Source organism: Aethalodelphis obliquidens, unplaced genomic scaffold, assembly GCF_003676395.1.
Source record: "Aethalodelphis obliquidens isolate GAN/ISIS:26980383/991018 unplaced genomic scaffold, ASM367639v1 scaffold33, whole genome shotgun sequence".
In the NCBI taxonomy this organism is placed as follows: Eukaryota; Metazoa; Chordata; class Mammalia; order Artiodactyla; family Delphinidae; genus Aethalodelphis; species Aethalodelphis obliquidens.
The window spans coordinates 13,842,628-13,864,934 of record NW_020837977.1 but is presented as its reverse complement, the minus strand read 5'-3'; the positions used below and the strand labels follow the sequence as shown (position 1 = coordinate 13,864,934).

Sequence of the window (22,307 nt, the reverse complement as noted above, 5' to 3'; positions counted from 1 at the left end):
TATGGTGAAAAAGCAAAGCAGGAAGAGGCACCAGAAATGTTCCAGGAGGGGCTGGTGTTGGTATTTCAGGGAGCGTGGCCAGGAAAGGCTTCACTGAGAAGCTGGCATAAACCGAGGCCTGAAGGAAGGCGGGTCATCTGCAGAATGGGGGCATAAATATTTCACAGACTCGTGAGGAGTAGGTGGGGTGATGTGTGTGGAACGCGTTGCCCACAGAGACAGAGCCCTTGCCTTTGTCTGGTCAATGCCTTCTCCTAAAATTGCGGTCCTTAAAACCTACTCTGAACAAGTCCAAGGTTAGAGCCCCTTTGATGGCTTTGGTGACCGTCTCCCCTGTTAGCTACTTCCTTAGGGCAGCGCTGGCCCAGAGCGGCGCCTCTGTGGGAAGCCCGGCTAGTCCCTTCAAAAAATGACATCCCTGCAAAAAATGACATCCCTGGGGAGGCTGGAGGAAGCACCCAAGGGCAGGGCCACACGGGTGTCACTCTCTCCCTTAGCTTTCGTGGCCTCGGTGACAACGCAAAGGAAGTGATAATGCAGAGGCTGATCTTTAAGGAGAGGAGGTAACAGTAGTCATGGGAGAGTTCCCCATGAGAAAGAAGATGAACCGTCTGGTTGAGGCAAAAGCTGAACCTAGGTTGTAACTGCAGCGTCAGTACTGATGCTCCTTCAGGCTGCTGTGCCTTTTAGCAATTTCTTGGTGCCGTTCCTGGTCGCTTGATAGACGAGACATTCTCAGGGATGTGCGGGCCCCCGTCCTCTTCTGTGCATAATAGGAGCTTTTCTGCACCTCGATGTCTAACGTTTATTCACTCTTCCTACCCCTTGAGGTCATCCGGGTGCTGGGCTGCAGCTGTTTTCAGAAACTCATGCAGTTGGGTGCAGAGATAACTGTGTCCCTTTTGACCTTCACTGTCTCTTTAGAATGTTGCAGGAATGAGGAGAGGGTGGAGTGTTTACCGATTCAACTCTTGGTGGTTCCCAGTTACACCGACTCAAAATTGCAGGGCCATGCGGCCTGCTCCCCTGAAGAAAAACAGCCCAACCCTCTCTGTTCTCTTTGGTGGTGTTGTTTATAGCGGTACTGGTGACAACGTAAACGGGTCTCTGTGTGGCTGCCATTGCCACGATCAGGTCTGGACAGGAGAAGCTGAAGCTTTCCACCCCAAAGCAAACAGTAGTGCTGCTGGGAAGCCGGCCGCACAGGCCAAGGGAGCTGCTCTCCCTGCCGCTGGTGAGTCACTGGAGGTTTGATCGGGGGTCTGAGCCCGGGAGAAGGCTTTCCGCTCACAGCCACTCGGAAGGCACTGCGGGCACGCGGCGTATGGGGGCTGTCTCTCGTCTCCCTTTTGGCAGAATGAACAGACTGTTCACCAGACCTTCTCGGAAAGGACTGGAGAGGCAGGCCAGGATAGAGGGAGATCTCCCACCCAACCCCTTGTGCTGGGCTCACTCTCAAAGCACCTATGTGAGTGGAGCTGGCTGGCAGGAAGGGAGAAGCAGCTGGGGGAGAGGATGTGGTTACTTTGCAAGACCCTGTTCTGCTCCAGGATCAAAACAAAACAAATTGTTGCAAAACACACTCATGTTACAATGTAACAGACCTGTAGCTATTAAAATAGTGTGTGTGTGTGTGTGTGTGTGTGTGTGTGTGTGTGTGTGTGTGTTTTCCTGGGTTTTATTATGTGGACCTTGTGGTCAATGACCATTTAGTGTGATCAGTAGTTTACCAAGAAAGAGTCATATCTCACTGTATTGCTTTGTTAGGGCTGCTAGAACAAATCACCACAGTCTCGGGGGCTTAAACGACAGATATTTATTTTCTCACAGTTCTGGAGGCTGGAAGTTTGAGATCAAGATGTCTGCAGTGTTGGTTCCTACTGAGGGCTCCCTCCTTTGTCTGCAGATGGCCGTCTTCTCCCTGTGTCCTCATCTGGTCTTCCCTCTGTGCGTGTCTGTCCAAATCGCCTCTTCTTATAAAGTCACCCACTATTAGATCCCAACCTAATGACCTCATTTAAAACTTAATTACCTCTTTGGGAATTGACATATATACACTACTGTGTATAAAATAGATAACTAATGAGAACCTACTGTATAGCACAGGGGACTCCACTCAGTGCTCTGTGGTGACCTCAATGGGAAGGAAATCCAAAAAAGAGGGGATATATATATAGGTATAGCTGATTTACTTTGCTGTACAGCAGAAACTAACACAATATTGTAAAGCAACTATACTCCAATATAAAGTAATTTTTAAAAAACGTAATTACCTCTTTTAAAAACTCTTCCTCAAATATACTCAGTTTTCTTAGGTATTGGGAATTAGTACTTCAACATATGACTTGTGGAGGACACAAGAGTCATCATGACACAGAACAGGGCCTTGGAGTTTAGAAAGTATAAGGGCTTAATCATGAAAAAAAAATCAAATGTACTAATAAGATTTTTTGTCCTGAAAAAACAGCTAAAACATTTTAGTGTTTTCCAGAACCAGTTATGCTGCAAGACTTAAAACACTTAACTATAAAACTAAGTGACCTTTGTTAGGACAATAGGATTAGAGGTAATTAACTTTGTCTCCATTTCATAAATCTTATTGTTGTTATATATTACCTTTCTCATTAAAAATTATAAATGCAAAATGAGTGGCGACATGGCACATATATCACCCTTGGAAAGCACCTATTTCAATGTCTCCTGTTTGGAGCAAGGAAGCTTGGGCACAGAGAGGGAGCCGCTGCCAACTTCCCAGCGCGCACAGTCCAAAGGCCCGCGCGCAGGTAAAGCTTTGCACCGAGGTAGCTGGGCGGTTCTGAGATTTCCGCAGGCCCACGGAAGTGGACTGGAGGTATTAAATGAGCCTCTGACCCTGAGTTGGGGCTTTTGCTACGTTTTCAGAGAATACTTTCCTTTGTTTGTGTTTCTGATAAATCTTGAAACCAGTGCCGGCTCTTCCTCAGCACCCGCGCTCCCCAGATGAGACAGGCCGGGTCTCATCGGCCTCCTCGTCTCCGCCCACGACACCCACGCAAATAGGAGCCCAGACGGGTGAGCCCTAGAGTCCTTCCAGATTCTTCTCAACGGGGGACTTGATTCCCTTCTCTGTAAGAAGAGCGTGCAAGCATCCCATCGGGGTGCAGCTTGTTTCAACAGGAGGCAGGCGCGCGTCCAGAGAGACCGGGAGCGGGGCCTCAGCCTCGCTGCGGGGGACAGAGCTTCTCGGAGCCCCCGGGAAAGCCTGTCCGCCGGCCCCCTGGCAGGAAGCACGCGTCAGAGCTCATTTATCAGGGGCTGCGCAGCACTCTGTAATCCAGACCCTGGGGATCTGATGTGAGGAAACACTTTAGATCCCTGCCACGTCCCCTGAAGGCCGAGAAGCGACTTCATGAGTCGACTGCTTCCTTCTTGCAGTGAAAATTAGGATGCACGGATGTCATTTACAGGTTCCAGGAAGGATACAGTATTGTCTGATATGTGAGAAGGCGGGCGTGTGACCGGAGGAGGATGGTTTATTTCTCAGTGACGTGAGATCCCTCGCTGTTCCTTGCTGGCGTGGCAGCACTCGCCATCTGCTCCGGGATGCTCGGGGTGTGTGTGCGCCCGGCGTCGCCTGGCAGAACCCACATCCTCTGCCTGTGCATCTTCCCCTCCCAGGCGTGCCCCTTTCCCCTCTCGCCCTCGCTGCTGCTCCTGACACACTGTGGGAACGAGGTTCGTCCCTTCTCTCTGAACACAGGTCTCAAGAGTTTTCCTGCTCTGGATTTGGGGTAGCATGCTTAGTCACCAATACATTTCCTTGGTGATTTTAAAAAATGGTGATAGAGTTTACACCGCATAAAACCTACCATTTTAAAGTGCACAGTTCAGGGGCATTAAGTACATTCACAGTGTCGGGCAACCGGCTGCACAACGCATCACCAGGACCTCCCCATCATCCCAAACAGAAGGTCTGTGCCCGGTAAACAGTCACTCCCCACCCTCCCTTCCCTCCAGCCCGAGCTAATCTCGATTTTGTTTTCTGGATTTGTGAACGTGCCTGTTCTAGGTACCTCATATACATGGCATCACAGTATTTGTCTGGCTTATTTCACTTAGCAGAGCGTCCAAGATTCATTCATGTTGTAGCATATGTTCAAACGACGTTCCTTTTTAAGGCTGAAAAATGTTCCTTTATATATATTATATACACACGTATATCACGTTTTGTTTAAGCACTTCTCTGTTGGTGGGTGTTTGGCTTTACCTCCGTCTTTCTGGCTATTGTGGATAATGCTGCTAACATTACTGTAAAACGTCTGAGTCCCTTCTTTCAGTCCTTTTGGGTATAGACTTAGCAGTGGATTTGCTGGATGGCATGGTCATTCTATGTTTAACTTCCGGAGGAACCGTCAACCCCAAATCACTAAGCATCGTGCCATTGTGTACTTATTTGTAAAAGCAGGACCACTGCCTCTTAGGGACCGGACCTCAGAGGTCATCCTTTCTACTTCCTTTGACCATGGGGCTGAATGGCCCAGGGGTTCTGTGCTCCCCAGGGCCAACCAGGCAGAGTTGAATTCCAGTTCTGATACTTGCTAGATCTGTAATGTTGGGTGAGTAACTTAAGCACTCTAAGCAACAGTTTCTAATGAGGACAATGCTATCTACTTTTGGGGGCTGTTGTGAGAAAATAAATAAGACAACATGGTAAAATGCTTGGCACAGACCCAGTGATGGGCAGCTTCTTGATGAGTGGTAGATGTCATCGTCACTGTGACCGTGTTTACAAGACTGAGAGACCCAGGGAAGATAACAGTCCTCTGGTTGCTTCTTGCCACGGCTGGTTCTAAATTTCTGTGTACATGGCTCTCTTGATGTCCATACATTACAGTATAGTGTAAGTTGAAATCCTCCTGTGAACCTTGTTCATCTCCCCTGCACTGCTCATGGCTGTGGTTGGTTGACGATTCTGATCCAGCTCGCATATTCCAGGAAGCAGGGTGACTTGGCATCAGCCCGCTCTGCTATTTATGCACCGGGTGACCTCAAGCAGGTCACTGAATCTGGCTGCTCCTCGAGTTCCCTCATAATATGGGGCATCACATCGAGCGTTCAGGGCTGTGGTTAGACCCGTGGAAAACATTTACGTAAAGTCCCAGCGCTGAGGCACTCAATGAAGAACAATTTCCATAGTTCATGCAAACAAAGACACTGATTGTCAGATGGGCAATTTAACTACTACACAAAGCTAAGGTGCCGTGGACTGTAAACTGCATCTCCATTTCCCAGATGTTGAATGTGAGGGAAATGTGCATCCTAGGACTGATGAAATATGGTAACTGCCGTTCGGTGAGTCCCGAAGTAAAAGGTCATAGAGGAAAAAAAGGAAGAAAAAACACAAACCAGAAGCTCCGAAAAACCTCACCTTTTGGAAGAGGAACAAAGGGACTGGAGTCGTTCTGCTTTTCCTGTGATTAATTTGGGACTCACACCTGGATCATGCTCAAGGAATTCCAGGAGAAAAAACGTCGTTGGAAATGCAGGCCCAGCTCGGGCACACAGAGTGGGAGAAGGAATGCTTTGGGGGGAAAATGCTCTCCCTTTTTCCGTTGTATGAGATGGAAGCAGTGTCCTTGACCTGTGGCCGCGGCTAGTGGCCGGTGGTCTGGGTGGGGAGAAGAGTCACCTTGGACTCCACAGGTTAACCGGGTCCAGCTCCCTTCCCCTCCCTCCCCCTGGGTTTCTTACACAGTGGATCCGTCTGAAGGTGCCAACTGTAGGCGAGTGACTCACTTCTGAGCCTCTGAAACACCAACTTGTTGGGTCTTGATGGAACTTCAGAGATGACCTCAACAGTGGCCTCGCCTCCGGAACACTCACGTTCCCACAGTTGGGCGTGGCTGCAGCCGCAGCAGAACCCAGGACTTCTGAATCGCTCTCCCGTGTGCACACTGGCTCTCAGAGTTTTACAGACAAGGTGGAGCGTCTGTTAGAGGTTGAGCAGGGTCGCGGATGACGTTCTGCAGATCGCCTGGACCCGCGGCCCACTGGGTTCACCAGGGTTTTACTTCTTTGGTGGAAGCTAAACTTTAATAGCTGTGACCTCTTAGCAGGTCTACGGTTAAGTCTCTTAGCAGGTCTACGGTTAAGTCATTCCTCAAGACCCTCACTCACACGAAGCAAACGCTCGCTGAGCATTTGCTACATTTCGGGCCCAGTTCTAGGCACCTTTACCTTGAGGAAGGTCCCATCGCTATCCCCGTTTTATAGATGTTGGTCAAGCCCTGGAGTCCTCCGCCCAGTGTTATGCAGCAGGTTTGAACTCTGACTTTGGAGACTGAATTCTCAACCCAGTGCTGTAGGGCCTCCCTTGACTGACGTTGTCTCCTCCTCAGAGCAAATCGAGGCCATCAGATGGGAAGACGCTCGGTTTCCCTCCACGGAACTCACAAACATCCCTACATCTGCACCGTCTTCCTTGCTGGTGCCCATCTGCTCGTGCTTCTCCGCAGCCACTTGTCCCCTGTGCGCTCGGGGTCCCTCCCTGGCCTGCCTCCTTAAGGACTTCACTCCATGACCATTCTCTTCCACCTTTACTTTCAGCCTCTCGTCATTCACGGACTGCTTCCTCACTTAAGTATCTCCCGTGGGAAGAAAGAAGTGTGGTGCCCTGGCCCCTTGCTCCCTCCCCTCCCCTCCCCACCCCACAGGTCCCTATGGCTCCCCACTCACTGCATGGTCCCACCTGGCCTCACCATCCCTCTGCATTCCGGCTCCAGCACCAGCACCCATTTACAGGAGGTCTGTCCAAGGTCACAGTGGCCTCCGTGCCGCGAAATCTGGCAGGATCCCCTTAGTCCTTACCTCCTTGACCCATCTGAGCATCTGACAGCGCTTCCCACTCCTTTTTTGTAGAAATGCTTCCTTTGGCTTCTCTGGTACATCTCCAAAGTAGACTTTGTTTTGGGGCTACTTACCTTCTGATCCTCCACCTTTGGAAAAAGAACCCACTCTTTTCCTCTTGGAAGATCCCCTGTCTTCCCGTGGGGCTGTCTGTGGAAAGGCTGGTCTCCCTCAGCGACCCCACCACCTGCCCCGAGCTGCTCAAACAGCTGGTTAGGAGTGAAGCCTTGTCTCCTGCCCCTTGTTTCCACGTGGAGGGGTTTTCACAAGTAGCGGTTCCTGAAGTGTGGCCCCTGGACCAGGGGTATCAGCATCCCTTGGGAACATGTTAAGAATGCAGGTTCTCATTCCCCACCCCAGACTCACTGAATCAGAAACTCTGGGTGGGACGCGGCAATCTGTGTTTTATAATCTCTCCAAACGATTCTGACACACGTTAAAATTTGAGAACTAGCATAACACCCCTGTTTTTTGTTGTTTATTCTTGTTCTGTTTTAGGTTAGGTTTGTTGGAGTTTAATTTACATGCAGTAGTAGTCACTCTTTTTACACACACAGTTCGAGAAATTAAAAAAAAAACAAAAACGTATCTAGTCATGTAATCACTATCATTAACAAGGTATTGAATACTTCCATCACCCCAGAAAGTTCCCTTATCCCCCTCTGTATTTAATCCCTCCCTCCATCCCCTGCACCTGGCAACAAGTGATCTTATTTTGTTCCTATAATTTTGCCATTTTCAGAACATCTCGTAGATGAAATACTACTCGCTTCTTTCACTTAGCGCAATGCCTGTGAGATTTTTCCACCTTGTTGTGTGTTATCAGCGGCATGGTCTTTTTAATTGCTGAATAGTATCCATTGTGCAGATACTAGAGTTTGTGCAATCATTCACCAGTTGATGGGACATTTGGATGGTCTCAAGTTTCTGGTGACTATGAGTAAAACTTCTATAAACATTCATGTACAGATCTTCATGTGGACGTACCTTTTCCTTTCTCTTGGCTAAATATTTGGGAGTGGGATTGCTGGGTCATGTGGTAAAAGTTCATTTAGCTGCATAAGAAACAGTCTTCCAATGTGGCTGTACTATTCTGCACTCTCATTGGTAATGGACGATTCTTCCAGTTGCTCTATGTCCTCATCAGCACTTGGTTTTGTCAGGTTTCTAAATTTTAGCCGTTCTGATAGGTCTGTGCTTGAATTTCTTTTTCCTTTTCCATTATTCCCTGCTGGACGGGGAGATGGGCAGGTGGGTGGAGAGGTGAATTATCTGACAGGTGAGTTTGGGAGAGGGCCTGCGAGATTCAGCTCTCTTCTCTCCCATGCCCGAGAGCAGGTGCACGATGATGTGCGTGGCTGGCCTGGCTGCACAGGCTGTGGTCCCAGGCTCTGCCCCTGCTGGGACATCTCCCACTGGTCCAGTTTTGCCCACGCCTGGTGGTAACTTTTTTCTTAGGTGCAATATTAGAAAAGCCCATTTTTTGCCAAACACCTGAGTCATGTCTCTATCCTCCCCATGCCACTGTCCCCCCAACTCCCCAGCTTTAAATCTGACATGTTATTCTATTTGTCTGGCTCTTGCATTCATCTCTCAATTGATTCTAAATTTGGAGGGGGAACTCATCGCCCTGGACCCTGTAATTGGTTCAGGCTTGGCAAGTGATGGCAGAAAAACTGTTCTGTGGAGATTAACATCAGTCAGGATCTGCCTGGAGCTCTCTTTGCCATGGAGTCAGTAGAGCGTGTCTGAGAATAAAGCCAACACAGGGGAAGCTGCGCTGAGAGACAGAGAGAGAAAGGAAGGGGCGGAAGGGAGGAGGGGGAGAGAGAGAGAGAGAGAAGTGATGACATCGCCTCTGTCCCCTCAGGTGTGCCTCAAATATGTCCCACGTTCTACCCCTCATCGTTTTAGTTACGGTGAACTGGTAAATCCCATGGTTAAGTCAGTTTGCGTTCAGTTTCTGTTCCTCAGAACAGGAAGAGTCAATTTGGCGTAAGAAAGAGGGCAGAGAACATGGTCTCTGGGGGCAGCCACCTGAGTTAGAACCCTTGTTCTGCAGTGTGACCTTGGGCAAGCTCCTTCTTCTGTCTGTACCTCAGTTGCCTCATCTGTAATATAAGGGTACTAATGTGATAATGCCTCATACAGGGTTGTAAGAATTAAATGGATTAATACTTGCCATCCACTTAGAACAGTACCTGGCACGTGGTAAGTTCTTCATAAATGTTAGCTGCGATTCATACGGCCGTATTCTTAGTTTTTCTCCTGCCGTGCTGGGCACCCTTTCTCAGAACCCTTTGAGACCCCTGCTCATCTGCTTATCATCTGCATTGGTGGATCCTCAAGTTTCTGTCCTGGACTTTCTCCTTGTCACTGCACACTCTCCCATGGCTTTGGCTACTACCTATACGTTAACAATTGCCAAATGTGTATCTCCAGGCTTGACCTCGGTCTCGTGGTCCAGATCCAAACATCAAGTGCTTGTTCGCTGTCTCCAGTTAGATACTGTGTTATTTTCCGATTAGTGCCTTCAACTGACACACATTTATTATCTCGTGGTTTTCATGGGCCAGGAGTCCAGGCATGGCTTAACTGGGTCCTTTACTCAGGGTCTTACAAGGCTGAAATCAAAGTGTTGGTTGGGCTGTGATCTCATCTGGAGGCTTAGCTGAGGGAAGAATCTGGTTTCAGGCTCACTCAGGTGTTGGCAGAATTACTTTCCATGGGGGCCCCCAGTCTCAGTGTCTACAGCCTTTTCTTCAGCACCTGGGCTTTCCCAACATGGCGGCTCATTGCGTCAAGCCCGCAGGACAGTCTCTAGTTCCGGATGGCCGAGCGAGAGTCTTCTGTAACGTAACGTAATGTAGTCACAGCAGTGATGTCCCATCCCCTTTGCCATAGTCTGTTGGCTGGAAGGAAGTCACAGGTCCTGCCCACACTCAAGGGGAAGGGGTCACCCAAGGGCATGAACTCCAGGAGTTGGATCGTGTGTCACCGTAGGGTCTGAGCGCCAGACGTTTCATAAGCATCATCAGCATGGCCACACCGACACATCATCTCCTGACCACCCTGCGCTTCCTCCATCTTCCCGGAGGTAGGAAAGGGTGCCACTCTTCACACCACAGGCCGAGAGGTCCTCCTTGACCCCTTCTCCTAACAGCCTCTCAATCAGCCGTCAAGCCCTATTGATCTGCCTCCTAAACGCCACTTGATTCCTTCATGCCCTCCGGTGTCTCACTACAGCTGTCTCCTGCTGCCAAGGTTCTTCTCTTTCCACCGGAGTCAGAGCAATGCGTCCGAAGTGCAGTTCTGGTCACATTGCACCCCACTTAAAACCCTTTAATAACTTCCCATTGACCTGAGGATGAGACCCAGACTCCTTAACGGGCCCATCAGACCCGTTGTCATCTGGCGTCCCCCCCTCTCCAGCTTCTCTCCCTTCTGACCTTGGCGCTGTCTGTCCCTTTCACCTGGAACCCTTCATCCTTCCCTCTGCCGTTAACTCTACTCATGCGGCAGGACTCAGCTTCTGTGCCATGTCCTTTGGGAGGCCTTTCCTGCTCAACTCTGGTCCCTCCCCGGCCCCCGCTTACTTTCCATGTTCATACCCTGGACTCCCGTGTCCGCGACACTCCACACACAACGTGGGTGCTTCTTGATTGCTTGTCCTTATTCTCCTCTGAACTGTAAGCTCCGTGAGGCTGGGGGACAACCTCTGAAAGCTGGTACCATGCTTTCAACACTGTGAGCCCTCAGATAATTGTCAAGGGCATCAAATGATAGATGAAGACTTGGATCTCAGCTTACCCTTAAAAATATTCCCACCTTCCCTCATGGTGACATCCAGCTTTCCCTCTCGATGGGCTCTGTTCCAGTTGGCAGACCATTTGAAATCACAAGTAATATAGTAATAGAGGCACCTTTGTTTTGGGTCATATTTCTTTCCTATTACGGCCAGTCCAGCCCCAAGACATTTCCTTGCAGCTGACATACTCCGGTGACATGAATGCCGGGATGTCACCTATTTCCTCCTTATGTGATTTTTGTCCTTTAGCTATGTAATTGGAATTTTGTAAAAAGAGCTGACCAACTGCAGTACATACAGTCCTGTGAACTCACTGGGAACTGGCCCCTGCATCCACGCCGTGGAGGGGCCCACACCTGCTCCTGGGACACTCCAGGAGATGCTCTCGCCCACGGAGAACACGAGGAGCATTTGTTCCCCGGGCCCACTTTGGAGGGACAGCCGAGGCTGGGCCTGAGCCAGCCAGGCTCCTGTTCCTGGGCACCGGGCTATTTTCACACAATAGGCGATTGAGCTTAATTGACAGGTGTGAAGTGCGTCCTTTCTCACCATCTCTGTTCACTTCTGCCTGTATGGGTGAGGCACACTCTCCTGGGAGCCCAGTTAGCATGTCATGGGGTGTGTGTGTGTGTGAGTGAGAGAGAGAGAGAGAGAGAGAGAGAGGGAGAGAAAAAGAGAAAGCAGAAGCAAAACTCAAACAGGGAAAGAGGTGGAGAGAGAGAAGCTCAGAGAGACAGAGAAATAGAAGGAAACAAGGGAAAAGAGAAGCAGAGAGCTGGAGGTAGAGAGCTGGGTGGCTAAGAGGGCTTGGGAGTGTGTGCAGGCGGCACCGCTGGGGGCCTTTTAGTTGGGTTAAGTGCGCACAAATGGAAGCCAGGATGGTGTAGAGTGTCAGGCCCATCTGGAGGCGCATGTGTGAAGCCAGGGCAAAGTGAGCATCTGCGTGGCCATTAGTTTCTTCCTAATGGGCTGGATTCTCGCAGGGCGGTGGGCTGGGGGCACATTAGACCAGGAGACTGTCTCCCTGGCAGGAGGCTTCACTTCCAGCCCCGGTCGGCTCTCTCGTACACGCACGAGGCTGCGGAGATGCTAGAGTGCCCACCACGCCATTATACCGGGCTTAAGATGTGAGGGCCTGTTCTGTGTGGAGGGAAATCATCCTTTTGAAGGTGTAGAAGTGGTTCTAGCACACAGAGATCCTGGAAGCCAAGCGAAGCCGTTTGGAACCATCCATTGGCTTCAGAGCCCCACCGAGAGGGGCAGGGCGCCATTCCTCCTGTTCTTCATGTATTAACTAACTTAATCCTCACAACACCCTTAAGGGGTGATGCTTTCGCTGCCCCATTGTACAGATGGAGATAGAAGACACAGGGGAAATAACCAGCTTGCCCAATGCCACACTCCTGGGAAGTGGTGGAGCTGGACTTTGAACCCAGGATTTCTGGTTCCAGAATCAGTGCTTTTAACCACTATCCTGCTAATCAGATTCAGCTTTCAAACTATGTTCAGTTCTTTTTTTTTTTTTTGTCGCCAGAGTCCTTTCCAGAGGAGAGAAGGGGCAGTAGGGTGTAGTGGGAGAACTGAGACATTTGTAGCTCTGAGTTTTCCTGACGACCTCTCTAAGCTTCAGGTGGGGCTAGTGACGACGTGCCTGGACTCTGGAGCCAGACCAGCCCCAGCTCTGCCACTTCCCAGCTGGGTGCCCTTGGCCTTTACTGAGCCAACATAGGCCACAGGCTCTTCCTCTGTAAAATGAGGACAAAAATAGGGCTGTCCTCATGGGGTTGTGAGGGTTCAACAAAGTCATGTATTTGACATGCCTGGCCTGAAGTAAGCTCTCAATAAGTATTACCCATTATTATCTTTCAAATGATGGTCCTTCCTATTTTGTATCCTTATTGCAGGGATAAAATGAGATAATAAATGGGAAAGTGCTTTGTACAATTTTCTGCACTGTTGCAGAGTTAGATATTATTATTGTTGTTAAACACTGAGTGAGTATGAGGCCCATGGAAGGCATGTGGATGAATACTTCAACAGATAGTCAGCAAGACATGGAGACCACCATGGAGGGACTGGAGGGAGGGGCTGGGGGACGAGGGGCAGGCAAGTGACTGTGATACCAGATACAGTATGGGAAGTCCCACGAGAGAATTCCAGCACCGAACTCTGGGGTCCAGTAGGCAGAGGGATAGGAAAAAGCTTAATTAAAACACCAATTTTTGAAAAGGATGTGAAATCCGTTCATTCAATGCCTATGGAGTCTTTACCCCTTGCCACGTCATTGGGTGCTGGGGATACAGTGATGACTACGACATAGTCAAGGTATCCAGGAAATGATCCTTGGCATGAGTTTTCAACTAGAATTGGTTGGGAAGGGCATTTCCAGAGGAGGAAATAGGGTGAGCAGAGACAGAGAGGTAAAGAGATGGAAGCGAGCTTTGTGACGCTCCGAGGAGTCATCTGTGGCCGCCATGGATTTTGTAGAGTAATGCAGGGTGAATCCAGAAAAGACGTTTGGGGCCGTATTTGGGCAGGTTTGAATTAATGACAGTGTGTAATTAATTTGAAAGGCAATGGAGGAGCCATCTAAGGGCAGCAATAGGATTGCAGCCGCATAAAGGCCACCCTCAAGTACAAATTCGCATCAGCACCCCTTATGTTTGCTAGTTTAGAGATTACATCCTAAATATAGACGATAGCATATCCCAGAAAAGACGAACCCAAAACTCTTTCAGGGCATGAACATGTATATTCAAAGTCCTTGAGGGTGATTCGAAGTCAACTTCAATAAACAAGCCATTCTTTTAACTTTTCACAGGTTTACTGTAGTGCGCGCACACACACACACACACACACACTCACGCAGAGTAGTAGACTACACTGTAAAGTCGGCTCTGTATTTGGGTGTATTTACGTGTGTCATTTTCTCTTTCAACTCCAAAATTTAATGTGTCAGTATATAACATTCAAGAATAAACGTATATGGCAGGGTAATTGTTCAAGAATTAAAATATATGCCAACAGAACATCGGCAGGCTTCATTTCGTGACATTTGGGGCTCCCTTCTTTGCAGTGTTTCTTTGTGGTAAAAGAGGTAGATTAAAGATCATTGCAAATCAAAGCGATGCTTTCAACTTTTGAAATGAACGCTAGCTTGTCTTTTCCCAGTTTTCGCACATTTGCTTGGATGTCAACCGAGTTCTGAATTCTTTTAAGAGTAATGTTTTATACAAAATTAGGAACACCCGGGTGCCACAAAATTGCTTTGCCCCTCTCTCCTTCACCTCACACCCCCTCTGCCCTTTCCTTCACCCCCTCTAGAGCCTGGTTCTACCAGAAGATTTCACAGGAGCTTAAAGAGGTGGAATCAGAGCCTTAAAAACAAACCAGGAGCCACCAAACAGAACCTGCAAGTAGAAGCCAACCCCCACCCCCCCCCCCCCCCCCCGCCATTGACCCTCCCATGCGATGTTCTGTGTTTGACTGCAATCCTGCTGACGGTCGGTCGGAGAAGTGTGTTTTCAGATGTTCCCCAGTGAGATGCCTGAAGTATCTCCTGGAGGGACCCAGGTGGTCAGGTGTGATTCTCCTAGGGTAAAAGAGCTGTTGGCTTGGGCAGGGTTAAAAGGCCTCCGTGAGACAGCCTCCGGCAGTGTGGGAGGATGGAAACCCTACTCGCTCCTTCAACTTCATTTATGGGTAGTCACACTGGTGCAGGGGTGCGTTTGATTCCGATTGGCTGCCAGCTGCCAGACACCATTCAGGTTTGCAGCCATCTCTGCTGGCAGTGGGTTACTAACCACAACTGTCACGGCCTTGGAAAGAAACAAAACCCCAGGGCAGGGCAGGGCCTTGGTTGGGTCTGTGTTTTGTTGTCTGTTATTTTTAATTCCAGATTAATAGCATAGATCAAGCCCACAGTTAAATCACACAGCTGCCTGGGGGTTGGGTAGTGATTCGCAATATGTTTTTATTCATTTTTGCTTTAATTATGGCCCATACTTCTTTTGAATCTCTCCCAAGTAACAGGTGGTTTTCTGACCATAATAAATGCTAAGTGCTGCTGAGGATAAGGCAGTTAGGCATTGTTTGCCTAGCTGTGGTTACACCTAGGCCCCAGGCCGCCTCTGAATGAGCAGCCTGCAACAGATTGGAATTCCTAGGGGACTTCACTTAACCCTTAGTTCTCCCAAGCTTGTTTTCAATGCACTGTGGGGTGAGGGCTCCCCAGTACACCCAGCAGCTCTGCAGATGTACTTTTTGTATCCTGGGAGGTAGCGGGAGGGTTCAAGACAGGTCAAAAAGTTAATATGTCAATGTTCTGAAGGCTGATGGGAGTAAGAACTTGGTGTGATATTAAAGATGATTTGAATTTAGATTTTTTTTTTTTAGAATAAAAGCATTCTTTTATATATCTGCAATAGATGATAACAATTAAATAAGTCACACATGAATCATAGAAATTAGAGCAAGGGCAAAGACCTATTAGATCATCGAGCCAATTCCCCAGCTGACACAGAATTATTCCCCACAGTATTTTCAGGAGAACTTTGTACAGTCTCTTTTGAAAGAGTTGAGCAATTGGGGCCTTCAATTATTTCCTTGGGGAGACACTTTCCCTTATAAAAGGCTGCAGTGTTTTTCTCCTTAGCCTGATTCAAGCTAAAAAAAAAAAAAAAAATGTCTCTGTTACATGCAAAATCGTCTGCACAGTGAGACTGATCAGAGGTAGAAATTATGCCCAAGTCTTCCAGAAAACTGTGCATATACTTGGCATTCTCCTGTGTCCTCTCACTTCTGGGTTTTATGCTGGAATTTGCGCACCCCGTGGGGAGCAGCACAGAAATATCTTTGGAAGCCTCCATGTTTCCAGTATCACTGTCACAAACCCGTCAGAGGTGACGTGGAACCCCCTCCCTAGTCTGAAACAAGGGGAGAAGATGTTTTTGAATAAATCTGCTCAGACCGTCCATGTTTCCAGTGTAAAGAGTACTCCATCATCCAGGAAAGAGCCACTGCTCAGAATTCCTCTCTCTCTGGAACAAACTGGTGTTGTCTTCCAGGGCTGTTTGTACTGGAGAGGTACGATTGTGTGCACACGTGGCCTGGGGCTGCAGGGCAGGCACCCGGCACCAGATTCTCTGTGATCCCAGGCTGGGAGCCGCTGACCCAGCACCAGCAGAGCAGCACCCACGAAGCTGCCCACTGAGTGGCCGTGGTTTGTGTCCCAGGGCCCTTAGAGGGCAGCGTTTAGTCTAAGAGGTGAGATTTTGTGTTTGGAGAGTTATAAACACGAAAAGGGAGACATTGCATAGATTTCCAGAAGCTGGGATGCTGCGATTTGAACGGCTCTCCTGTCCCCTTCCCCTTACCTTGCATTAGAGTCAGCCAACGGGCTAGGAAATGGGGAACAAAGGATCAAGCTTCCCGCCCTGAAAAACCTATGGACTGCCGACAGGTGACCCGGATTAATCTCCAAGCCCTGAGGAAAGGGTATGAAAGAGGCAGGGCAGGGGAGGCCATGGGCACAGGGAGGGCACCCGAGCAAGCCTGGAGGCAGGAAAGAGTTCCTGGGGAAGCTGAACTTACAGGACAGATGTGGCGAAAGTTGGGGGGCGGGGGGAGATGCAAACAGGCAGAGAAGAGCAGAGGCGCTGGGGGGTGGGGAGCGGGGCAGCCTGTTGTGGGGTGCCTGCTGCCACGCCAGCTTCACGTTTCTACCCGGGCCTGTGGTCCTCATTCTGCAGAGGAGGGCGCTATGGTCCAGAGAAGCCAGGTGCCTCTTCCAAGGTCACACAGCCCAGAGGCAGAGCTGGGATGCTCACCTGCTGACCCTGCGGGCTCAGGAAGGCAGGGCAGCTGGAGTACAGATTCGGGGTGGGCAGATTTGCAGCCTCCTGTGGGGAGCAGGTGGCCATAGGAGCTGCAGCCCTGGGAGCGCCAAAGGTGGCCAGGACCTTTTGGTGTCCGCCTGGAAGGGACAGAGGCAAGGAGAGAAGAAAGAGGTTCTTGCGGAGTTTGTCAGCTCCTGTTATTACTCAGAATGACTCACGTCGAGGCAGAAAAAGTCCCTTCTGCAGACCGGCCACCCTGACCAGGGCTGAGTCAGCGGGGCTGGTGGCAGCCACACTGAGCCTGTGGCCGTGGCCGAAGCGAACGTGTAGCTTTGTGGCGGTGGCCGTCCGACAGGCATGTGATACATGGGGAAGCCGTGGGGAGCCATCCCGACTCAGACCTGGGGGGAGGAGGAGAAAAGACAAAGAAGCCGCAGCAGCAGCTGGAGAGGCGTAGGTGTGTAATCAAGTGCGGGGCTCCTTCTACTGGGGCGACCCTCCCGGCCTCTTCCTCGTGCTTCCTCTGCCCTTCCTCAGTCCGGGCGAGGGCGTGTTTGGGTCTGATTGTTGAGGTTGTGAGAAGCGAGTGTGGCATCTTAGCCCTTCTCCTCTCTCAGAGATTTGCCAGCTCACAAATATTATGGGTTCCAGGAGCTGCGAAGCTGGGTCTGCTGCTTGCTGTGTGCTTGATGTAACTGAGAGGGTACGACAAGGCAGAGGTTTGGGCTGTCTTTTGGTCCAGATGTGGTGTTCCATTAGGAAGAGCCAATAGTGGCCATATCTAAACCGTGGTATCCACTACAGTCTTCTTGTAATAAAGTTGCCATGTTGAACAACTGTGTCTACTTTGCATTGATTCTGAGCTCAAAGATGGAGCAAAGAGCCGTGATGATCATTGCTATAACATTATAAATTTAATATTAGCTTCTGAGACATTGATCAAGTGACGACTAGGATTGGAGCTGGGGGGAATTGCTTCCTGAGAATAAGATAGACACATTAGATAATAAATTAGAAACCAGGACAAGCTCGGTTGTCCAACAGTAAGATTTTGGTTAAATAAATTACAGCATATCAATACAATAAAACATGACATTAAAAATGATTATATGTGGGCTTTCCTGGTGGTGCAGTGGTTGAGAGTCCGCCTGCCGATGCAGGGGACACGGGTTCGTGCCCCGGTCTGGGAGGATCCCATGTGCCGCGGAGCGGCTGGGTCCGTGAGCCATGGCTGCTGAGCCTGCGCATCCGGAGCCTGTGCTCCACAACAGGAGAGGCCGCAACAGTGAGAGGCCTGCGTACCGCCAAAAAAAAAAAAAAGATTATATGTGTATGTAGGGTGTCATAAATATTCACACTCTATTAGAGGCCAAAGCAGATTATAAAACAGTATAATTGTGTTTTTGGTTAAAACATGCACGCCCAAGAAAAAATCTGGAAAAATATAACCTAGAATATTAATAGATAATTTCTGGGAGAGGGATTATGTGAAATTTTTTTCTAATTTGTTATGTTAATTTTTTCCTAAAATGGATATGGATTTCTTGAGTCACTAAAGAAAGTGGAAGATTGTAGACATCTTGTCATACAAAAGAGAAGGTATGGCAGAAAGAAACAGTACTGGGTCTAGAACAGGAAAGAACTGGTTTTGAATCCCAGCTTTGCTCCTACTGGCGAGGTGGCCTTGCCACTTGGGTCTTTTGTTTCTTAGTCTGACTGCTGTGGGCTCACAGCAATGCACAGTGACACAGGCTGTCATCAGGTGGGGCCCTGAAGGTCGACAGGTGCTGATGTGTGAACGGGGCTTGGTCCCCACAGCTTTGCAGGCTAAAAATCTTGATTCTGTTATCACGCAAGAGTAGATCAGTGACTGACTTCCACTAACCAGCTTCATAAATGACTCATGTATATGTTAACTCCATTTTTATTTGACTTGATAGACGTAGAGTGAGCTGGCAAGAGGCAGGAGTCTTGAGTTCTCAATTTGATGTAGTTTTTCCATGCAGGCAACTTCCTAGGAAGCCAGACTATAATAAAAACCTTGCTGGGTGAGCATAGAGTCTTTTATTTGTTCAACAAACAATTTCTAATTACCTAAGATGCTCTAGGCTTTGGGCTAGTTGCTGCAGAGGCAGTAGTGACCAAATTGACAGTTTCTTAGTGGGTATAATATTAGAATATTAATAACTGTATAGGTTAGTGTTTAGGGGCTTTGGAGTCAGATGGTCCAAGATTCCAACTCATCCACTTACTTACTACATAGCCTTGGGAAAGCCACTTACCCTCTCCGCACTTCGTATTTTTTCTACCACTAAAGTAGAAATAACACCCACCACACTCATAGTCTTGTTCTGAGTATTACGTTAAATAATGTATATGAGATGCGAAGCACAATGTCTGGCACATAGCCTTGCTTGACAAGTGGTATTATAGCAGCTATTGATACACAATTTTAGCTCAGTGCATCGTTTTGCAACAGGCCCTACCAGACCTGCTAACCCAGGGCCTTTGTCAGGCTAACCTCACAAGTTAGTACTTGCCTGGGAACATCTGGCTTTCATTTTCTTGACTTTTTTCCTTTGAAACACCCACTGACCTTTCTGATTATTACATTTTTTCTTTAAATATGTTAATACTATCAATTAGGCCAGGGGTTGGCAAACACGTTCTGTAAAGAATCTGATGACAAATATTTTGGGCAAAAGGAAAAAGGAGATAAAGCTACAGGAGGAGGTGAGGCACATGTATCAAGTGGGGGTGTGGGGGACCCTTGTTGCTACACAGGCATTATTTCCTCTGAATTAACAGTCCCAGCCACTTTCCTTGCACTGTACTCAGCCCTTACGCTGTTATCTCTGTTGCAACCACTGAGCTCTGCCATGATGGGACAGAAGAAGCCGTAGACTAGATGTAAATGAACAAGCATGGCTGTGTGCCAATAAAATTGTATGGATACTGAAATTTGAGTTTCATCTAGTTTTCACTTGTCACGAAATGTTTTCCTTTCTTTCTTTCTTTTTTTCCTTCAATCATTAAAAAATGTAAAAATCAATCAGGAAGTAGGCTGGATTTGGTTAGGGTGCTGCCCTAACTTTTCATTCGAAGGGCTCTTACTCCTATCTTGAGAAGTAAATTTGGCTCCACAAAGCACTTGAGAGAAATGTATACTTTACTGAAGATATTGTGGGAATACAGGAAGAAGAATTCACAATCCATCCCACACTGCAAAAACATAATAAAACATCTATTAGACATTCCTTCTAACTCCCACAAAGTGTTGCTGTTTTTGCCAGCTTTCTTGTCTCCCTTTCTTCTCTTGCCTCAAAATCCTCTCTACTTTCCTCAACACCCCCATTTCTACTAAGATCAGGTCTCAGTGTTGGTGGTAGTTTCCAAGCACAACCTCTGGGGAAAAGGGAAATCAAGAAATGACATTTACTGAGCACTCCTGTGACAGGCACCGTGCACTGCAATTCAGCTCAGAATTTCTTGTTCTGTTCCAGAGCATCCTTTTAGGAACATTTTGTTCTTTTAGATGTTCATCCTTTAGAAGTTTCTTTGATAAGAATCTATTAATGGTAAAGTGTCTCAGATTTTGTTTTGCCAAAATGGTTTTATTTTCATATCATTTTTGAAAGATAATATTTCTGAGAACACAATTCTAGATTGACAGTTATTTTCTTTCAGCCTCTGGAGATGTGGTTCCACTGTCTTCTGGCTTCATTGTTTCTGCTGGAAGTTTGCTGTCAGACCACGGTCATTCTTTGTTAGGTGATCTGTTTTTCCTTTCTTGTTGTTTTCAAGATTTTCTCTTCGGCTTTGCTGTTTTACAGTTTCACAGGATGTGCCAAACGTGTGTGATAATTTAAAGAATTTTTACTCTCCCTGGGATATATTATGCTTCCTGTCTCTGCAGATCCATGTCTTTCATTAGTTCTGGCATTTTCTTAGCTATTAGTTCTTCAAACAGGGTCTCTCTCTCTCTTTCATTCTTTCTGTTCTCTTTTGTGTAACTCTGTTTGGCTGTATATTAAAACTTCTCATTTATTCCTCCCTTTCTCTTTCTGTTTCTTTTTTGTTTTTTTGTGCTGCATTCTGAATGATTCCTTCATATCTGTCTTCAGTTCACTAATCTTCTCTTCATCCATGTTTATTTTGTTGTTTCACCTATTCATTAGTGTATACAAACACACCCATACACATATATGTATGAATGTATCTATCTCATTATAATTATTATATGTAATATATGTATAGTTTTAATTATGTATAGTTCTATTTTTATTTCCATAAGTTCTATTTGGTTCTTTGTCAGATCTGTTTGGTCACTTTGGTGGTACCCTTTTCAAAACTTGTTCATTTTTCTATCTTTCATTTCTTTTAACATTTCATGTGTAGTTATTTTTATGCCCTATATCTGATAATTCTAATATTGAAGTTCTTGGGAGTTTAAATCATGCTTGTTATTTCTGTCGATTCTCACTTATGATGGTAGTTACCTTGTGGTTTGGTAAATTTTTTCTCTTTTCAAAAACTTATATGTAATCAAACTTAAACTGTGGGAATCCTCATGTGACTGAGTTAGGAAGGCTTTGCGTTGGAGAGGATTTGCATTTCTTTCTGCCAAGTGTTGTCAAACTGGGACCACTTTATTTTTTTGTTTGGGGTTTTCAAATTTAGGTGGGTAGCAAAAATTTGAATCTGAGGTTCATATGAAGCAGGTTCATAGTTACAAATCCCCAAGGGAGATCATCATTATTATTTTAAAATCTTTATTATTATCACTTTTATTAATAACATTGTTGTGGTGAAAACAGAAAGATTTACCTCTGACTTGTTTTGCCAGCAGGTGTGTTTTTCTAGCCCACCCTTTTCCTGGAGAGTAAGCCCCTTTGAAGGTTCAAGCTTTAATGACTCTCGGGTTCCTCTCCCAACTTTGTATAGGTCCAAAGACCCCATTTCCCTGAACAACCATTAAGGGCTTTCTTAAAGGATCAGAGTAAATATTTTAAAAGCTTGCAGGCCATATAGTCTCTGCTGCAACTACTCAGCTCTGCTGTTGTAGCACAGAAGCAGCCATGGGCGATACATAAATGAATGGGCATGGCCATCTGCCAGTAAAATTTATTTACAAAAACAGGTGGTTGGCCCATGTGCTATGGTTTGTTAATCCCTGCTGTAGAATCCTGGCATTGGCATTTGTTTCCCGAGCAGCCCCGGCTCCTGAGTTTTCCTACTTTTTTGCTCATGGCTTGTTTTGTTTTGTTTTATCTCACTTTATGTTTCTGGGCATTTCCCTTATTAATCAACTCATTTAATATTGCAGTCTCTGTGCTTCACAGTGAAAGAATATTTGAAGTATCCAGTCTTCTGTATTTCTAACGGCAGAACTTAACAAGTTCTCTCTCTCTTGTAGCTTACATACCATTTCAATTAGGCAAAGCCTGGTAAATTAGCTAAAGGACAATCATCTATTTTTCCTTAAGCATCTCCCTCAGTCCTTTAGCATCTTGTTGTACCAATTTATAGCTCCTCTTCCATATGAGAGCTTTTCGTTACAGGTTAGCAAGATTTCAGAAGAGATATCCTAAGAGACTGACCCCTCTTCTGTCGTGTCAGAGGATAGAGTAGAAGAAATCTGGGTGTTCAGTATGAATGTGGCCTTCTGAAATCTCTTTCAGCCTGTTTCCTGGGCTTCTCCTACACTTCTCTCACTGCTCTAGGGGCTAGGGTTTACAGGTAGAAAAGACAGAAAAAACTCCTGCTCTCTTGGGCCC

At 47.3% G+C, this 22,307-nt stretch overlaps 1 long non-coding RNA gene across 1 annotated transcript in view; it reads left to right on the top strand.

Annotated features, from left to right (window-relative positions):
• Nucleotides 1–1,018: 1,018 nt before the first annotated feature.
• The window catches only part of LOC113631512 (uncharacterized), a 69,941-nt gene continuing 48,652 nt past the window's right edge, over nt 1,019–22,307 (top strand). The window contains exon 1 of the long non-coding RNA XR_003437366.1: nt 1,019–1,234. This is a non-coding gene — a long non-coding RNA (uncharacterized LOC113631512). The remainder of the gene's footprint in view (nt 1,235–22,307) is intronic.